General features: G+C 39.9%; 1 long non-coding RNA gene across 1 annotated transcript in view; it reads left to right on the top strand.

The window, feature by feature from the left end:
• Nucleotides 1–13402, top strand: part of LOC142829060 (uncharacterized) — a 132546-nt gene extending 119144 nt beyond the window's left edge. The window contains exon 3 of the long non-coding RNA XR_016348650.1: nt 13141–13402. This is a non-coding gene — a long non-coding RNA (uncharacterized LOC142829060). The remainder of the gene's footprint in view (nt 1–13140) is intronic.
• The last annotated feature ends 4285 nt before the right edge of the window (nt 13403–17687 follow it).

The following is a 17687-nucleotide window of genomic DNA, read 5'->3' as shown; positions in this document are numbered from 1 at the left end:
AAATCCAAGTGTTTCACAGTTTTTTTTATAGTAGAATTTAATTCATATGATGATTTTATCCCATATTGCTGTTGTTTATTATTACTATTATGGAATTGCCTAAAGTCCTCATTCCAGATTGGACTCCCTTGTTCTTTTTGCTGGATAAAGACATAGAGGGAGAGAGTCTCTTTCCCAAAGAGTTTACCATTCGAATAGATTAGACAGAAAAAAGGTAGTATTATTATCCCTATTGTTCAGATGGGGAACCAAAGTATAGAGTAAACAAATGACTTGCTCAAGGTCGTTCAGGAAGGGACTGAAACATTTTAGGCTGGATTTTGGCTGTTCCCAGATGAGTGCTTGAAGAGAGGCTGAAGGGAACCCTAAAAACTGAACCAATGTAAATAAATTTGTTTTACAATTACAACTCAAAGATGGGATGGCATTATTCTCTAGTCTAGCCCAGTAGAGATAGTAGAGCCTGAACAGAACTGTGCAACTAATCTGATTTCTGCATATTCACAGGAACCTGTTAAAAAACAATGGGTAGAAAAGCTTCATTTTTATTTTTCGGCATAGCCATCCCAAACAAAGGGTATCTGGAAATTAAGCCATATCTTTTTTCCCCCACTTAGTTTATTTCAGCTGATTAACTGAGACGATCAGGTTTTGGAGTTGATCATTAAAGGGATATAAATGAGAGCCAATACGCTGAGCTAGAGGAACTTGTATTTAATGGTTCCACTTCAGTAACTTCATCAAAATTACTCTAGAGAAAAGGTCCAGGGAATCAGAAGACTAAAGAGTCTCTTACTTTGAAATGAAAAAATACACCATCGTTTACTGTAGGAAGCATTATTATACTAGCAATGTGCTGAGAAAATTGCACTAATAAATACAAAAGATTTGTTAGCTAGTTTTGGCACTGAGAATGTGCTTTCCAAATGAAATGAAAGCCAGTTTGGTTTCTAAAATGGAACTGCTGGATGTATTGCAATGCAATACAGGGCAAATCACTAAATGCTATGACTAAGGTAATTTGTAACCAAACACAACTTTACTGGGCTCTTAGTCCGTTTATATTTATGAGGCTTCCTTCTCTACACAAAATAGCTTCCAGGCAAATGCAGACTGTTGACTTGCTACGCAGTAATGTTTTACATTTGAAAGTGAAATTTATAACAGAATCACAGGGCCCAATTCTCTTCTTATTTACCCAAGTTTTAAACTAATTTACTTCATAGGAATTACTCCTGATTCACACCAGTGCAAGGAAAATCAGAAAACTAAGTTATGTTAGATGAGTGTTTAAAATGCATTAGTTACAGTGATCTGTTGGCCCACTGTGTGACTCACAGAATTCTGAAAAGTGGTTCTTGGATTAAAGCCTTCCCTGCTATCTTTAGTATGGATGAGTGGACCCTACTGATTACAAGTCCAGCATGCAATGCTCATCAGGAATCAAGAAGGATCACTGTGAGAGGAGAGGGAGGGGAGGGAAGGAGAGGGGAGGGGAGAAGAGGGAGCGAGGGAGATGAGAGAATATCATCAGTGGACTGCTATGTTAAATAAAAGTCAGCTCCATCATATAAAAATTAAATACAGACCTCAGTTTCTCCAAAAGCTGCTACCATAGTCTCCATTTGAGCATCATCAATTTCAATTCCTACTGGAACTGGATTATTCCCTAGAATAAATATTCTGCCCAGTATGTCTCAGTGTTAATTTACTATGCTGAATTTTCTTGTGACACACCTAGATAGTTCCATGATAGTGCAAGACAGGTTATTTTGTGTTTTTAGTACATGTGCTACTGGAAAATTACCGGAATCTGTACTTTGTCAGGTGTATTAGTCTTGGCTATCTTTGCAAGTTGGATTTCCTGGTGTCTTTTTCTATTGCCACATCTCATTCCCCACCCTGGAAGTAGGAAAGAGCAATCTTTTTGGGGGTGAGTTTGTCCACAGTGACCTTTGGGAGGGTCCAGCATCTGAAAGGAAATATGACATTGAATGAGATGGATTTATAGTGTTTCTGGCAGTACAAGTTAAGCTAATACTGAACAGAGCTTTCCAAACTCTGCTGTTTTAACACTTCAGCCCTGTGCAATAATGGATGGGGATCATAAGAGGTATATTTACTTATTCTGATTGTAACTATGACTCATACCAAGAGATAATGAATGACAAAAGCCTCGCTAAGTGTGCTTGTAAAAAGCGTCCCACTGCAAGCTCTGGTCAGGTTTCATATTTTGATACTGACATTCAGTCTGTTAAATGTAACCATTTCACATCATTATCTGACAACTCTGCCTTCAGCAGCAACAGAGATACAAAGGGGAAGAATTACAGAGCTCTGTGGATCCATATTTTACTGTAATATCAGTATCTTAATAGTAATTAGGTAGGCCAAGATGATGGTATTCAGATGTGCATCTGGACTAGGGGCTAGAATCTGGGTTTGAGGCAAAACCTAGTGTATAAATCAAGTTTGGTTTCTAGGTCACTGAAATCTTGTGAGCTGTTCTGCAGATCTCAGCCTAAAACTGCAGAAATATCTTAAAACCAGTTACTCTCATAATATTTCAGTCCATGTTCAGCTGTGCCAAAAACAGATCTGGGAAATATACAGTTTCTACTTTTGGATCCAACTTGAAACTCAAATCATACGGTAGTTTCATAGTCTGGAATTCAGTCTGAACTGTGCTGCATGGGTACATGCTTATGTGGATCATAAATGAAGCTCCAAATTGGAACCACTTCTAAAAATTGAGGATATAATCAAAATAGCATCTCAAGAGCTTATATCCAGAAAGGGTTCACATACACAGGGATTCTCCGCCCTGTTACAATACCTCTGACTACTAATTTAGAAGTGAAACAAAAAACTATTCTGTCTACTGAAGAAGGCAGGAGTCATTTTAGGTAGCAAAATGTAGCTAGGACATCATACATAGTGGTTTTATTCTTGCAAAAAGTGCAGTAGGATCCTGAGTACATATGGTAAGAACTTCAGTATCTACTCAGAAAGATGAATATTATGAAGCTCCTTCTGATAATTAAAACATTCAGATTATCTTGTGCACACTTGCAGGAGTTTACTGTCAGAAAACAGCTGGGGAAAACTGCAGCTAAATAAACTAACACATGTAATGTTAAAAGGCAAACTGCCTCCTGACTCAAAATTGCAAAACTCCTGGGTACAAAACCGTTGCTTGTATTTACTCTGGAGCCTAGAAGGAGACACAAAGAGTGTTTACATTTTCTGGCAGTAACTCAGTCAGCATAAGAAGCATATGCTTGGCCTTATGTACCAATGGCATATTTGTGACTAAAGGTCAAATGCAAAGCTTCTCAGAGAACAACCACAGTAGTGTTGGATATTTTCTCATACTATTTCAGTCACTTTCTGAGCTGCAACTATATCTCATGGTGGGAGGCAGCGTTACAGGCTAATACAAGCTTCTTATTTCAATACATGTTTTGCTGGCATTTCAGTGGATTCTCTCACTCTTGATCTGCACTAGGGGATACATTCAAATTAAGACACGCAACTTCAGCTACGTTAATTGCATAGCTTTAGTCGAAGTACTTTAACTCAAATTTTGGTGCTGTCTACACTGTAGGAAGTCAAAGGGAGAACACTCTCCCTTTGACTTCCCTTATTCCTCATACAAGCAAGATGACCGGCATCAATGGGAGTGCTGACCCACTAATTAGAACACCAGAAGATGGACAGTGGCTGCTTCGATCTTTTCTGTAGTGTAGCCATGGCCTCAGGGATAAACTGTGAGTCTACAATGTACAGTCCTGAGCCAGAAGCGGAACATAAATTGCACCATCTGAGCAGAAACTCCGTGTCATGTTTACTAAGACAGACATTTTTGTTACAGTCACACTCCTGCTTCGTGTGTGTGTGTGTGTGTGTGTGTGTGTGTGTGTGTGCGCGCGCAGAGTGGGGGGGAAGGAGGAAGGGGAGGAGGAAGGAGAATAGTAACTTTCTATTGGAGTAGTGATTTTCTGCTACCCTATTCCTTCAGTGAATTATACCACCTTCAATGCCAATTCAGCTCTGATTGGGGGTGTAGTGGGAAGAGTGGGTAAAGCAAAAGATTAATCCAGTTCCTTCCTTAACCAACCCGTCTGTTTCAGAGATAAAGAAACATGCATTCAACATCTTCTTACATGTATGTTCCCAGACACAATATCCAGGTAGCCTACATGTGGAATGGAAGGTATCAGGGGAACTAGATTTTTTTTATTTTTTAATATTTTTTCATCTTTCCAACAAGTTTCCAACCAAAAATGAACTTGAAAAATCTATAGTTTTTTTCCCATTTTTGGTTTTCACCTGACCAGGAAATTAGAGAGATTGCAAAGGGATACAATGCAAAAATAATGGGTGAATTAAGCTATCCCATATTGGCAGGGTTTCTGCCACCTCAGGAAGTAATGCACAGATAAAATTTTTAGGCACATTAAATTACTGCTTTTTAGAGCAGCTTGATCTGGAACTCAGAAATGGTGGGGCAATTTTTTATTTAATTATAAGGAAAGCTCAGGATACAGTCCAAGTAGGGAATATAGCTGAACAACACAGTAATATCAAACTATAATATGGTTACATGTAATATTTTTGTAGAGGGAAAAATACCAAAGAAATCTGCCACATTAGGGTTTAACATTAAAAAAAGGAGAACTAGAAAAATGAGTATGCTTGTTAAACAGAAATTAAAAAGAACAGTCAAAAGGGTGAAATGCCTGCGAGGTGCATATAAACTTTAAAAAAACAAGATAATAGAGGCTCTAACTAAAAAAATGCACTCAAATAAATTAACAAAAAATAAGAGGACCCAAAAATGCCAGCATGGTTAAACAATACAGTTAAAGTTGTGGTTTGAGGCAAAAAGGCGTCCTTTAATAATTGGAAGTCAAATCTTGTGACAATATGAGGAAAACAGAAAGGCATATAAACTGTGGTAAGTCAAGTGTAAAAGTATAATAAGGCAGGCCGAGAAAGAATTTGAAGAGCAGCAAGCTAAGGACACAAAAGTTAACAGCAATTTTTAAAAACCTAAAAAAAATCAGAAGAAGCCTTTCAAGCTATCCACGTGGCCACTGGACCATTGAGGTGCTAATGAAGTGTACAAGGAAGACAAGGCAGTTGCAGCGAAAACATGTTTTTTGTATTGCTCTTCATTTCAGTGATATAGGGGAAAGCTCCTCACTAAATTCATTTTTTGTAAGTAACAAATCTAACGAACTGTCCCAGTTCAAGGAGTCATAAAAGAAGGTTTTGAAACATATTTGTAAATCAAAGAGTGTTAAGTCTTGAGGCCCAGATGGGAGTTCACACAGGAGTCCTGAAGAACTCAAATATGAAATTCAGGACTCCTTACAGTGGTATGTAGCCTGTTGCTTAAATCAACCTCTGTAACACATGACTGTAGAGGAGCTAATGCAATGACAATTTTTAAAAAAATGTTCCCAAGATGATTCTCACAGTAGCAGCTGGCAAACGTGACTTCTATACCAGGCAAATAGATTGAGATGATACTAAAGAACAGAATTATCAGACTCATACGGTATGTCTACACAGCAAAGTTATTTCAAAATAACAGCCATTATTTCGAAATAACTTGACAAGCGTCTGCACTGCCAAACCGCTATTTTGAAATTAATTTGAAATAGTGGAGCACTTATTTCAGATTTGGTATACAACATTCCACAAGGAATAATGCCAAATTCGAAATAGCTATTTCGAAATATGTGCTATGTAGACACTTATTTCAAAATAAGGGGCCTCCAGCCTTCTCAGGGTGCCCTGGTGGCCACTCCATCCTCAACCAAGAACACTCCTCTCCCTCCCCGGAGCCCTTAAAGGGGTAGACTCTGGCAACAGTGCCTGTGCCAGCTCCAAGACTGCCAGCCCAGAGCCAGCACTCACTGCCCCTGACCCAGTGGCACCAAAATATGAGCCTGCAAGTCACTGGCAGCCAGCCCTCCACTGCTCCCCAGGAGCAGTCTGCCAGCTCCCAGAAGCTTGCCAGGGCCCAGAGAAGGCGGGTGCCTTCCTGGTCCAGAGCGGAGATCATGTATCTTATTCAGGTTTGGGGGGGGTGGATGCCCCCAACGTCCATGATCTCCGCACTACATGGAGAAACGCGGCCGTTTATGGCAGGATAGCTGCCAGCCTGGCCACCAAAGGCCACATGTGAACCCAGGAGCAGGTTTGCATAAAAATTAAGTTGGTCCAGTGAGACCCCCCCAACCCTAGACCCTGAACTTCCCCTCCCCCTTCTTCCCCTTCCTTCCCCCTTCCAGCTCCCTCCTCCCAGGTTTCCCCCTCCCCTCTCCCACCCTCTCTTCTCCCCTCTCCCACCTCCTTTCTCCAGTCTTAGCAGAGTTTCATTCTCCCCCTCCCCCCAGTTTTATTAAATAAAGAGAGTTTGTGTTCATGAAAATACATGTATTTTATTTGACATCAGGAAGGGGAGTTAGGGAGGGGTAAATGGAAGGACATGAGGAAGGAATGAGGCACAAGCCCCCAGTGGGGCAGACCAGGGAGGCTCTTAGTGCTCCTCAGGGTGGAAGCTCTCCCGCAGGGCCTCCTGGATCCTGACAGCCCCCTGATGGACCTCCTGGATGGCAGCCTGCAGAAAGTGCAGCCAGGCTCACAGCAACGCATCCACGAGGAGCACCAGAGTGCCCAGGGGCAGCTCTGGCTCCATGTTGCAGAGTGCTGTGATGTCCTGAGTGAGGGCAACCAGAGCACGCAGAGACAAAATGCTTTGCTGTCCCTCATCGAGGTAGGCAAGCAAGCAGGGAAATCTGAGAACCGGCTGTCCAGGGGGGTCCCTTTAAGCACAGGCCTCAGATAGACTCAGGCAGCAGCCACACAAAGTACATCCTGACCTGATGTCCTGCCGGACCTGGTTCCAGACGGCCTTAAATGCGATTCAGCATGTACTCAGTGTGGACACACTATTTCAAAATAGCAAAACGCTATTTCAAAATGCATTTTGTGTGTAGACGTGTTATTTTGAAATAACTTATTTCAAATTAACTATTTTGAAATAAAATATTTCTAAATAACGCTGTAGTGTAGACATACCCATACTCAATCCAAGATATTGGGGATGAGTCAACACTGTGTTTGTAAACGGAAATTGTACCTTACCGGCCTATTAGGATTCTTTGAGGATGTCAACAATCATGTGGCAGGGGTAATCCATAGAATATGGTGTATGGTTTTAAGAAAGTCTTTAACAAGGTTAATCACAAAAGGCTATTAAGCAAACTAAACAGTCCTGGTATAAAAGGGATAGTTAGAACAGGAATGGTGAACTTTTTGTTTTTTGTTTTTTTGGCTAGGGGCTATTGACCCACAAAAAAAGAGCAGTCAAGGGCCACAGTACATGCTTTGGGGTTGGAGCTTCTTCCCAAGCAAGGCAGCAGTCACTGTTCCAGCCCTGTAGGGGGTGCCAAGACTCAGAGCTTCCTCTCAGAGAGGGGCGAGCTAGCACTCATGGCTCCAACTGAAGCTTACGGCTTTCCCCCCCACACCCCTGCCAAGGCAGGGTGAGCTGGTGCTTGACGCTTCAGTCCTATGACTATGGGGGTATTGAGGCTTTCCACAGAGTCAGGTAAACCAGTACTTGTAGCTCTAGCCCCGCAGTCTGTGTAAAATTTTTGAATGGACTGGATCTGGCCTATCCAGCCATGGGTTAAAAATAGGGGAAAAGGATAGAAAAATAGTTGTTTTTCACAATGGAGATGGGTACATATTAGGTCCCCAAAAGATCTATTCTGGGATGTGAAAAGTGTGGTGACAAAATTTGCATATGTCACAAACTTACTTAAGGTAATTAAGCCCAAAGATGATTCTGGGTGCATGTAGACAGCACCCTTTTGTTGGAATAAAGCTACACAATTTGACCTATGAAAATTGAGTAGCTTGTTCCAAGTCTAAATCAAAAGAGCTTATTTTAAAATTTGGCGCTGTTTACACAGCATCAAATTTCAAAATAAGTAATTATTCCAACAAATCCCTTAACCCTTGTGGAAAGAGTTAAAGACGCTGCATTGCTATTTCAAGACACTTCCGGTATCCCAAAAGAGCAATGCAGTCTAGATGTACCCTCTGAAGAGTTGCAAAGGGATCTAAGAAAACTGGTGGACTAATTCCAACTGTGCATACAGAATGATGGTGACTAAGTTTAGTTATTAACATCCAAGAAAGAGATCTTGGAGTCCTCATGGATGGTTCTCTGAAAACATGTGCTCACTGTGCAGCAACAGACAAAAAATATAGGAAAAGGATATTTAATATCATAATGCCACCATATAAAGCCATGGTACATCCACACCTTGACTACAGCACGTAGTCACATCTCAAAGAAAAGATATATTGTATGTGGAAAAGGTACAGAGAAGAGCAACAAAAATGATTAAAGGTATAGGAGAGCTTCCATATAAATTAAAAGTAGTAGAACTATATAGTTTGGAAAAGAGACAACTAAGTGGGAATATGATAGAGACCTACAAAATTGTGAATGGTGTAGAGAAAGTGAATAATATAGTTTTAGTAATCCCTAAAACAATTATTACTCTCATAACAAAAGAACCAGGGTTCACCCTATGAAATTAATAGGCAGCTCATTTAAGACAAATCAAGGGAAGCACTTCACACACTGCACAGTAAACTTGTGGAACACCTTGTCTAGGGCATGCTGTGAAAGTGAAAAGTATAACTGGGTTCATAAAAGATTTAATGGAGATCAGGTTCATGGCAGACAGGTTTATTAATCAGAAGCTTCAGGGGGTAGCCAAGTTAGTCTGTACAGGAAAAAACAACAAATGGTATTGTAGCATTTTATAGACTAACAAAACATGTAGATGGAGTTGGCCAAGATATTAAGATATGAATCCCTATTCTTTGTCAACCCTAAACCGCCAACTGCCAGAAACTGGGATTGATTACCATGTTCTACTCATTCCCTCTTAATCATATGGTACTGAACTTGCCAGAAGTCAGAATACTGGGCTAGATGGAGCTCTGGTATGACCGAGTATGGCTTTTCTTATGTTCTTGTAATTTCCTACCCTCTTCACAATCTAAGCATTCTTCATCCTTACCTATAGTGATAGCTGCTGCTCTCTACTATAACACAAAAAGACTTTCCTGCTGAAAAAAACACTTTTTTTTAAAGAAAATGTGGTAATTGGAAATAGAAAAAAAAGGAAACTTTATTTGGCTAGATAAACGCAGATAACCTGTGTATGAAATGGTATTTGAATACCGTTTTTGTCTTTGTTGTTTCATTTTCTTGTTAATTTTATAAAAAGTTATTGATACATGTTTGAACCAGAAAAAAATTAAGATAGTGATAGGATAGGAACACAGAAATGAATTATACTCTCTGGGAACTTCAGCAATTTGTTTGCTCCTTTTTTAATGGAATGGAGCTTCATGGTTCAAAGTATAAAGGGTCAAGTCAGAATGGAACAGCTGTTTTCCACCTCTGGAATAGGCAAATACCTAGGTGAGGTTAACACTGGTCCCTGGAACACATAAGGTTCAGAGGCTGTGGCCAGTGAGTCTTCTGGAGCTCCCAAGAGCCAGGTCTACATTAGGGAACAATGTCAAAGGTACACAACTTCAGCTATGTGAATAGTGTAGCAGGAGTCAGAGGACCCTAGATTGAGATATCACCATGTCTCCACTGTAGAGGGTCACTGTGAGAAACTCTCTCGTTGACTCCCCTGATTCTCCTCAATCTGGTGGAGAACAGGAGTCCAAAAGAGCGTGATCAGCAGTCGATCCCCACAGTGCTAATCTCGTAAGTGTAGATGCCTAAGCCATTCCTCTTGAAGAAAACTTTAGCTGGACTTTTTCTGGTCCTTGGTTTTACCATGGAACGATATAGTAAGTGACTATTTATTATTGCCAATTTACATAAACAGTCCCTCACCTCTTTCCTATTTATAGTCAATAATTATATGCTATATACTATATTCTACATTGTATTATGTATAATAGAGAGTTTGTCGTCTTGTCTGTTTGATCAAGAACTCCTTCTAAACCGTAAGAGCTAGAACCAACAAATTCAGTACAGACCTTCCTCTTTTCATAACTTAAAGCAATATAAAGGTTTGGTTGTTCCAAGAAGACAAGATGTGCCTAGAATGTGATTGCTTCTCATAAAACCAAACAGAAAAGAGAGAGACTTACCAAATCAAACACAGTCCTCAACATTGACACAACTGAGTGAATTTTGAAAAAGACTAAACCAAGATGAGCCAAAAACTAGGATGAACCTGCAATATGTTTGCTTCTCAATGAAGCTTACAGAAAAGAGATAAAATGGAGATATTTGGAGTCTATGAGTCTATGAATATCTGAGATATAGGTGAGAGGATTATTCTAGGAGGGGTGGGTGAGATTTTGTGGCCTGCACTGTGCAGGGGGTCAGACTAGATGATCATAATGGTCCCTTCTGACCTTAAAGTCTATGAGTCTATGAGTCTATGGGAGTAATGCTGTTTTGGCACAGCTAAATCAATGCTTAAGAAGAAAATGTTTTTGGAAACTAAATTGACTGTAGCCCTTTTTTGTTAAAATATAGTGAATGATAAGAGTTTATAGGAATAAAAAGTGCATTTGATGGAGTTCCCATTTAAAATAATCTACTAAAATTAAATAGACCAATTTTAACAATTCCTTTTAAAATAAATTCAAACTAAAAATTAATTTTGTAAAAATGACACTGTATTTTTTAAATATACAGTCATTTAAATAAAGCATGTACATTTCCCTTTTATTTAAAAAAAATTAATTGAGTTACAGACCTGAGCAACACTGGATGAGTCTGTTAGTATATAATAAAGAATAGCTGCATTGTATGGTTAACACAAATGCTTTAACCTATTAGAGATTTTTAAGAATGTCTCTGATTTCATGTGATACAGCCTACCAGAATTATTAAAGGCATAATGGTTGAACTGTTAAGGGTATTGAGGTGGTTAACAGAAAAAATAAATATTTTTGACCTTGCTACAGACCTTTAAATGAGAATGTTAAAAAATTGTATCCTCCATCAAATGGGGTTACATACCAAAGGATAATCAGCAAACCTATTGACTCAACTTTTTATCCTACTGAAGATTGATGCTTTCATGACAACATTAGAGCATTTTGCTGACAGTCCTTTAGACCAGCATTCATCTCTGATGCCTTTGGTCAACCTTTAAAATGAAATCCAATGAGCAACTGCACAGTTAGGAGTAATCCTCCAGATAGATCTTACCTGACTAGGCACTTCAGTAATGGATTATTGGCTAAGTCTATAATTAAATGCCAGCCTTCCAGAAATTGTCCTTGTTTTCATGCTTCAAGCTATCTGAAACAGAACGCCAGCCATGTGTAAAGTATAAATCTCATAATATACCTGTAATCCTACTAGAGTAATTCTATCTGCTGCTCCATAAAGGACAAAATGTTCCCCACTTTAGGGCCTTACAGCGAAGATGTGGTAAGGTTTGGGCTCTGAACAAGACACTGCTCTCAGAGTATGTCTATACTTGCACCCTCTTTCAAGAGAGGGATGCAAATTCAGACATTCAACATTGTAAGTGAAGCTGGGATATAAACATCCCACACTTCATTTGCATAATTGCGGATGGGCACTATTTCAAAATACTTTATTTCAAAATAAAAAACGCTGTTTAGACATGGTTATTTTGGGAGAAAACACTTCTTCTGAAATAACCAGTAAACCCCTGTTGTATGAGGAATAAGGGTTATTTCGAAAGAAGGGTTTTCTCCCAAAATAACCACGTCTAAACAGCGTTTTTAATTTCAAAATAAAGTATTATGAAATAGCACCCGTCCGCGATTATGCACATGAAGCGCGGGATATTTAAATCTCGGTTTCATTTACAATTTCAAAAGTCTGCATTTGCATCCCTCTCTTGAAAGAGTGCTATCACTGAACTCAAAGTGGGCAGCTTTTCTGTCAAAATGGTTCAGTGTCACTTTTTACCTTTGCTATCAATATTAGGACACTTCAACACCAAGGACTGAAGAAGTCACTACTGTGTGGGAGTGATCTGAAAGGAAACAGTGCAACCAGGCAGGAAAACACTTTAGGCAGGAAAATTAGAAGCGGGAATGCTTCTGTGAATAAGACACGGGCATGTGACCCATGCTTGGATTTGGTTCCTTGTTCCCATAGGACCTTGAGCAAATCACTTAAGGGCATATTGCGAAAGATATATAAGTACCTAAATGGGCACATCCCCTCTCCCCCTGTCTCCCTGCTCATTTGATAGACTTGTAGGACCAGGGGGGAAAATCAAGATCATCTAGTCTGATCTTTTACATGTCGCAGGCCATAGAACCTCACCCCGGCTCCTGTAAAAGATACCTAACCTCTAGCCCAGTTAATGAAGTCCTCAAATTGTGGTTAAAAGACTTCAAGTTACAAAGATGCTATGATTTACTGTAGCTCATGCTGCAAAAAAAGACAAAATGTCCCCTGCTGTTCGTAAATATTCTGAAGGGTGATTAGATGGTCCACATTTTGTAATGTGAGCATAATTAGAAATCTAAAGACCTGGCGCTTTTAACTTCTCTGCTGTGTTTGAATATGAATGTTCAAATTTGATATACTTTCTCTTTTCTTTCTTTATACGTTTTCTATTTAAAACATCTGGACTGTATAGATATTTGCACATGTAACTCCTATTGGTTTCCATTGATTAAAAACACAGTGTTATACTTGAGCACCTTTTGTTCCTGAAACAAGTGCATATTTTAGTTGATAAAATTAAGCAAACACTTAAGATTGCCCACAAATGAAAATTCAAAAATATTTCAACTCAGGACCACCATGTTGATTCATTTCTGTTTTAAATTGTATATTATACTAACTATCTATATATATAACTGTAGACAGAATATATTTATAATATTATGAAATGAATGTTTAATATAATATTGAAGTTTAAATAACATGAATCACAATGACATTATAAAAATTAAACATTTCAGCTTTTTCTCTGGGGTAAAATTGTTGAAATCAATACATTCCCCCAAACTGTTTCCATCTTGATGGAAAACTATTTAATTAAAATATCAACCAATTATAATTAACAGCTTCAAAATGGAGAGTCTGATAGCAACACTCTAGTCCGGGCCTCAGGAGACCAAGCTTCAATTCCCAGCTCAACCACAAAGGGTCTGAAGGTGGACAAATTCACGTAAGTTATTTTGTGCCTCAGTTTCCCCTCTAAAAATTGGGAAAATAATTCCCTTACTCATGAAGGTACAATGGCATCAATAGTTTTAAGGTATTCCGATACTTGTGGTCTGAGGGCTATATAAGTAGATTAACTAGTATATTAGGCTACGTCTACACTGCCCCTTCTTCGGAAGAGGCATGCTAATTTTGAACTTGGGAATAGGGAAATCAGCGGGGGATTTAAAAAGCCCCCGCGGGATTTAAATAAACATGGCCGCCGCTTTTTTTCCGGCTTGGGGAAAAGCCGGAAAAAAGCGTCTAGACTGGCGCGATCCTCTGGAATAAAGCCCTTTTCCAGAGGATCTCTTATTCAGACTTCAAAGTAGGAATATTTAAATCCCCCGCGGATTTCCCTATTCCCAAGTTCAAAATTAGCATGCTTCTTCTGAAGAAGGGGCCAGTGTAGACTTAGGCTTATAGTATTCAGATAATCTGATTAGCTAGATTTAAAAATCCAAATGGTTAGAAAAGAAGCTAGCTTGGGGGATCAATAGTAGAATAATGTACCCTTTCACTGAATAATGTACCCTTTCTCTGAATCCAATCCAGTCCAGAAATACTGAAAATTGTTACCATCTGCAGGCAGTGTGGTGTCTTATGTACAAAGAGTTAGTGGTCTCAGTGTCTTTCTTAATGGACAAATGTATATATTATTAAAAGTTACCTTTCTAATTAGCAGTAATTACCATGCTTGGTAGGCATCTGCGAAAAAGCCCCATTGGTTTTTTTTTTTAAATGAACGGACTTTTAACCTTACAGGTGACTTCTGTGAAATAGGGGTGAGGAATAATGGGCACGTCAGTAAGGGCAATTTTGCTTACCTTCTGCAGGTTTCTTGGACTAATAAAGGACTTCAGGCTACAGTATGAATGAGCTGAATCTTATTCAAGAGCTCTTGTACTTCAGAAAACCTTTAAAAATCTAATTATGTCTGTAAATACAAAACATAAAAAATTCTTCCTATTGTTCCAAGAGGAGGAATCTTTTGGAAGTGGCCACATCATGTACTTTAGTATCCCTCGTTCTAGTGAGGGTAGGAAGGTTGGGGGACTATTCCGCATATGCAAGTGCATGCAACTGCATTAGAGCTTGTCTACACTAAGAAGAAGATTGGACCTCCAGAGGTCGCTCTTCCAGCATTCAATTTAGCACGTTTAGTATAAACCTCCAAATCAAATGCTGAGGGCAGCCCCTACCGAGGTCCTGTATTCCTAGTTCTATGTGCTCCCGTTGGCCTCCTTCAGCATAGACCCTCGGGTGGCTCATTTTAAGGTAAGCTGAATCCAGCTACTCATTTGGTGTCGCTGGATGGTGAACCTTAAGCTGACCTGCCTGGTCTAGTGTAGGGCAGGCCTTTGTGTCTTCCTACCTGGACAGGGAGTTATTCTACCTACGAGGCCTTACCATTTCACACAGGTTTGTGCTCTTCATGGGGAGGTGGGACTAGCATCCAAGAACAATGGAGCAGCCAGCAGCTCTTGGGAAAAGCATATTTACATACTCTTTCCACCAAGTATCTTCACAACATGACACCACAAAGCTGTAGAGTTTTATCTCTTTGGCCTTCAGTGACAGGTAGACAATTTTTCTGAAAATATTCCCACCTTTCAAAGGCTTTTTCAGCCAGAACAGATTGCAAGTATTTTTTCCTCGTTTGGCCCTTATTTAGCAATGTATAATAACTTTCTCAAATAATCTCAATACAATCCTGTTCTATTTTTGAAAAACAAATTGATGCTATATCATGTCCCATTGCAACTTGGGTGCTGGCCACTTTGAAATTAAGTGCCATTCACAAAAGAGCAGTCTATTCATCTGTTAATGCTGGTGTAGTGCTTATGTTCATTTATATGTTTGTGGCATGCAATTGAAAATGAATTCTTTTTATTGAATGGTTGGGTTTTAATACATGTCCTCTATTTACAGAACATGCTTTGGAAAATGACATTTCCCCCATTTCCTTTCCTTGATTCACTGATTCTCAGACAAGATAAACAACTTCAGAAAATGCCTGAGAAATAAATTGAATTGCATATAAACATTTGTAGCAGTTACTGTATCATCCCAGATCATTAGTCAGACAATTTATTACACTGGAATTGTGTGCATCTGGTAATAATTTTTCAGAGAAATATTTGGTGATGCTTACCACATTTTTTAAAAGAATGCACGTGCGTGACTACCTCCTCTTAAACAAAATTGTCTGTAAACCTTTAGGGTATGTCTACACTACAGGACAAAGTTAAGTTAAGGTATTCAACTTCAGCTACATTAATTGTGTAGCTGAATTTGAAGTAGCTTAACTCAGCTTTTGGCATTGTCTACACCTCAGGAAATCAAAGGGAGAACATTCTTCCTTCAAATTCCCTTACTCCTCGTGGAAGCAGGCATCTATTGGAGTGCCCCTCTCACTTTGAATTAGCGGTCTTGACTAGACCACTAATTTGAACCGTGGAAGATCAACAGCGGCAGCTTCAATCTTCCTCTGTAGTGTAGACAAACCTTAATGAGTACCTTGTGGCCCTGATTATCCATTAGCCTGGACCTTGCATAGTCATGTACATCAGTGTGAAATACAGACAAAGTGGTTGTAAAATGCTGCCATTCATTTTTGGTAATATTTTACACCCACTTTACTCTGGTGTAAAATACCGAATTGAGTAATGAGGAACTGAACCGTGTTTTCTTATAGGTTTATGTCAATAACATTCATCATAACACTGGTGGAAAAAAATCTCATGTGTTCAGAAGAAGGCGAGAAAGAGCTAGTGATTAAGCAGGACACCTGGGTTCTATTACTGACTGACACTGACTTGCTGTGTGACTTTAGATACTTAACCTTTCTGTCAAATGATACCTATTTCCCAGCGATGATGTAAGATTAATGTTTGGAAGGTTGTTTGATCCTGCACAGAAAGGAGCTAAGAAGTGTAAATGTACTATAATCATTATGTCTAATGTATTTCTTCATGTACTTTTAGCAAACACAATCCCTTGGGTCTTGCTCATGCTCTAGTGCAGTATGTTTTGCAGTTACATAAGGGATTCTGACATTCTTCCAATGTCCTTTAAAGAGAGAGAGAGAGAAATATTTTAGATCCTCAGTTACATTCAATCAAGACAGTAACATTCAGCTTACTGTTATGTTTAATTTATCCTGAAACTAGAGAATTGTAATTAGTTTACAATAAGAAGAGGAAACTTAATCTTTTGAGAGGCAGAGTTTACTACAACCTATGGGCAACAATGGTGGGCAACCAGTGGCCCACGGGTCCTATGTGACCCATTGGGGTTCTGTGTGATATTATGCCAGATTCAGCTGGTTACTGTTTGTGTAGTTTTTTCCTACCAGTATTACTAACATGACATGCACATGAACTAAGGGCATGTGAAGTGAGGTTCATGTGGATTGCACACAACAAAGACCAGTGGTCTCTGACCTTTTTAATCACGAGATCACTGTTTGAATTTCAGTGCAATCCAGGATCTACCTCAAACCCAAACACCGCTTGACCCACCTCCTTGCTGCCCCTTCGCCGAGGCCCCACCCTGCTCACTCCATCCGACCTTCCTTTTATCAGGCTGGGGGCAGATGGCAGGGGAGCAGGGGACAGGGAATGCAGACCCTACTCTGGCCCGGCACCTCTCCCAAAAGCAGCCAGCAAACTCTCTCCATCCCTGCCCCCCTCCCTGCTCTGTGCAGATGGGGTACAGGGTGGAGGGAGGGGCACCCTGACATCAGCACTTCTCCTATTCATCCTGTGCCCAGCACAGCAAGCAAGAGGCTCCCGGGAGGTGGGAGGCAGCTCCAAGGCAGAGGGCAGGAGCAGCACAGCAGTGCTGAGGGACAGATGAAGTGCCAGCACTTGATAGCCTCCCAGCCAAACCTGTCAGGATCACCTGTCAAAGGCACCAGGATCGACCAGTAGATCCCAATCACTATGTGACCACTGACATAGACTATGAGAGCCGTGCACTCCCTCTGCATCCAGGCAAAGTACTGCTACAGTTCAGGAGACACAGCCCACAAATTCAAGGCATGCAAGGGTACCTCAAGAGACCCTGTCTTGGTTATGACAGTCCTGTGGCCCACTGAGATGAAGGAGGGCCACTCATGTTGTTCACTCACTAGCCTAGATTGCCCATCGCTGACCTACGGTCATTCTTGCTGCTGTGATCTAAAGCCTGGATTCCTGCAAGACACAAGGTTTCATTTGAATACCACTGGGAAATAGGACTTGATGCAGAACATGACAGCCAGTGTATTTAATTATGTTAATGACTAGGATCATGTTGCAGGAATTCTCCAAAAACTGCTCTCAGTCAATTTTGAGTATTGATTTTAATTGTTGAGGGCCTAGCTGTCTTAGCTTATGTCTGCACTTATGGAGCCATGTACAGT

Source organism: Pelodiscus sinensis, chromosome 1 (assembly GCF_052426305.1).
Source record: "Pelodiscus sinensis isolate ZL-2025 chromosome 1, ASM5242630v1, whole genome shotgun sequence".
NCBI classification, from domain to species: domain Eukaryota; kingdom Metazoa; phylum Chordata; order Testudines; family Trionychidae; genus Pelodiscus; species Pelodiscus sinensis.
This window is presented reverse-complemented; position numbering and strand designations above follow the sequence as displayed.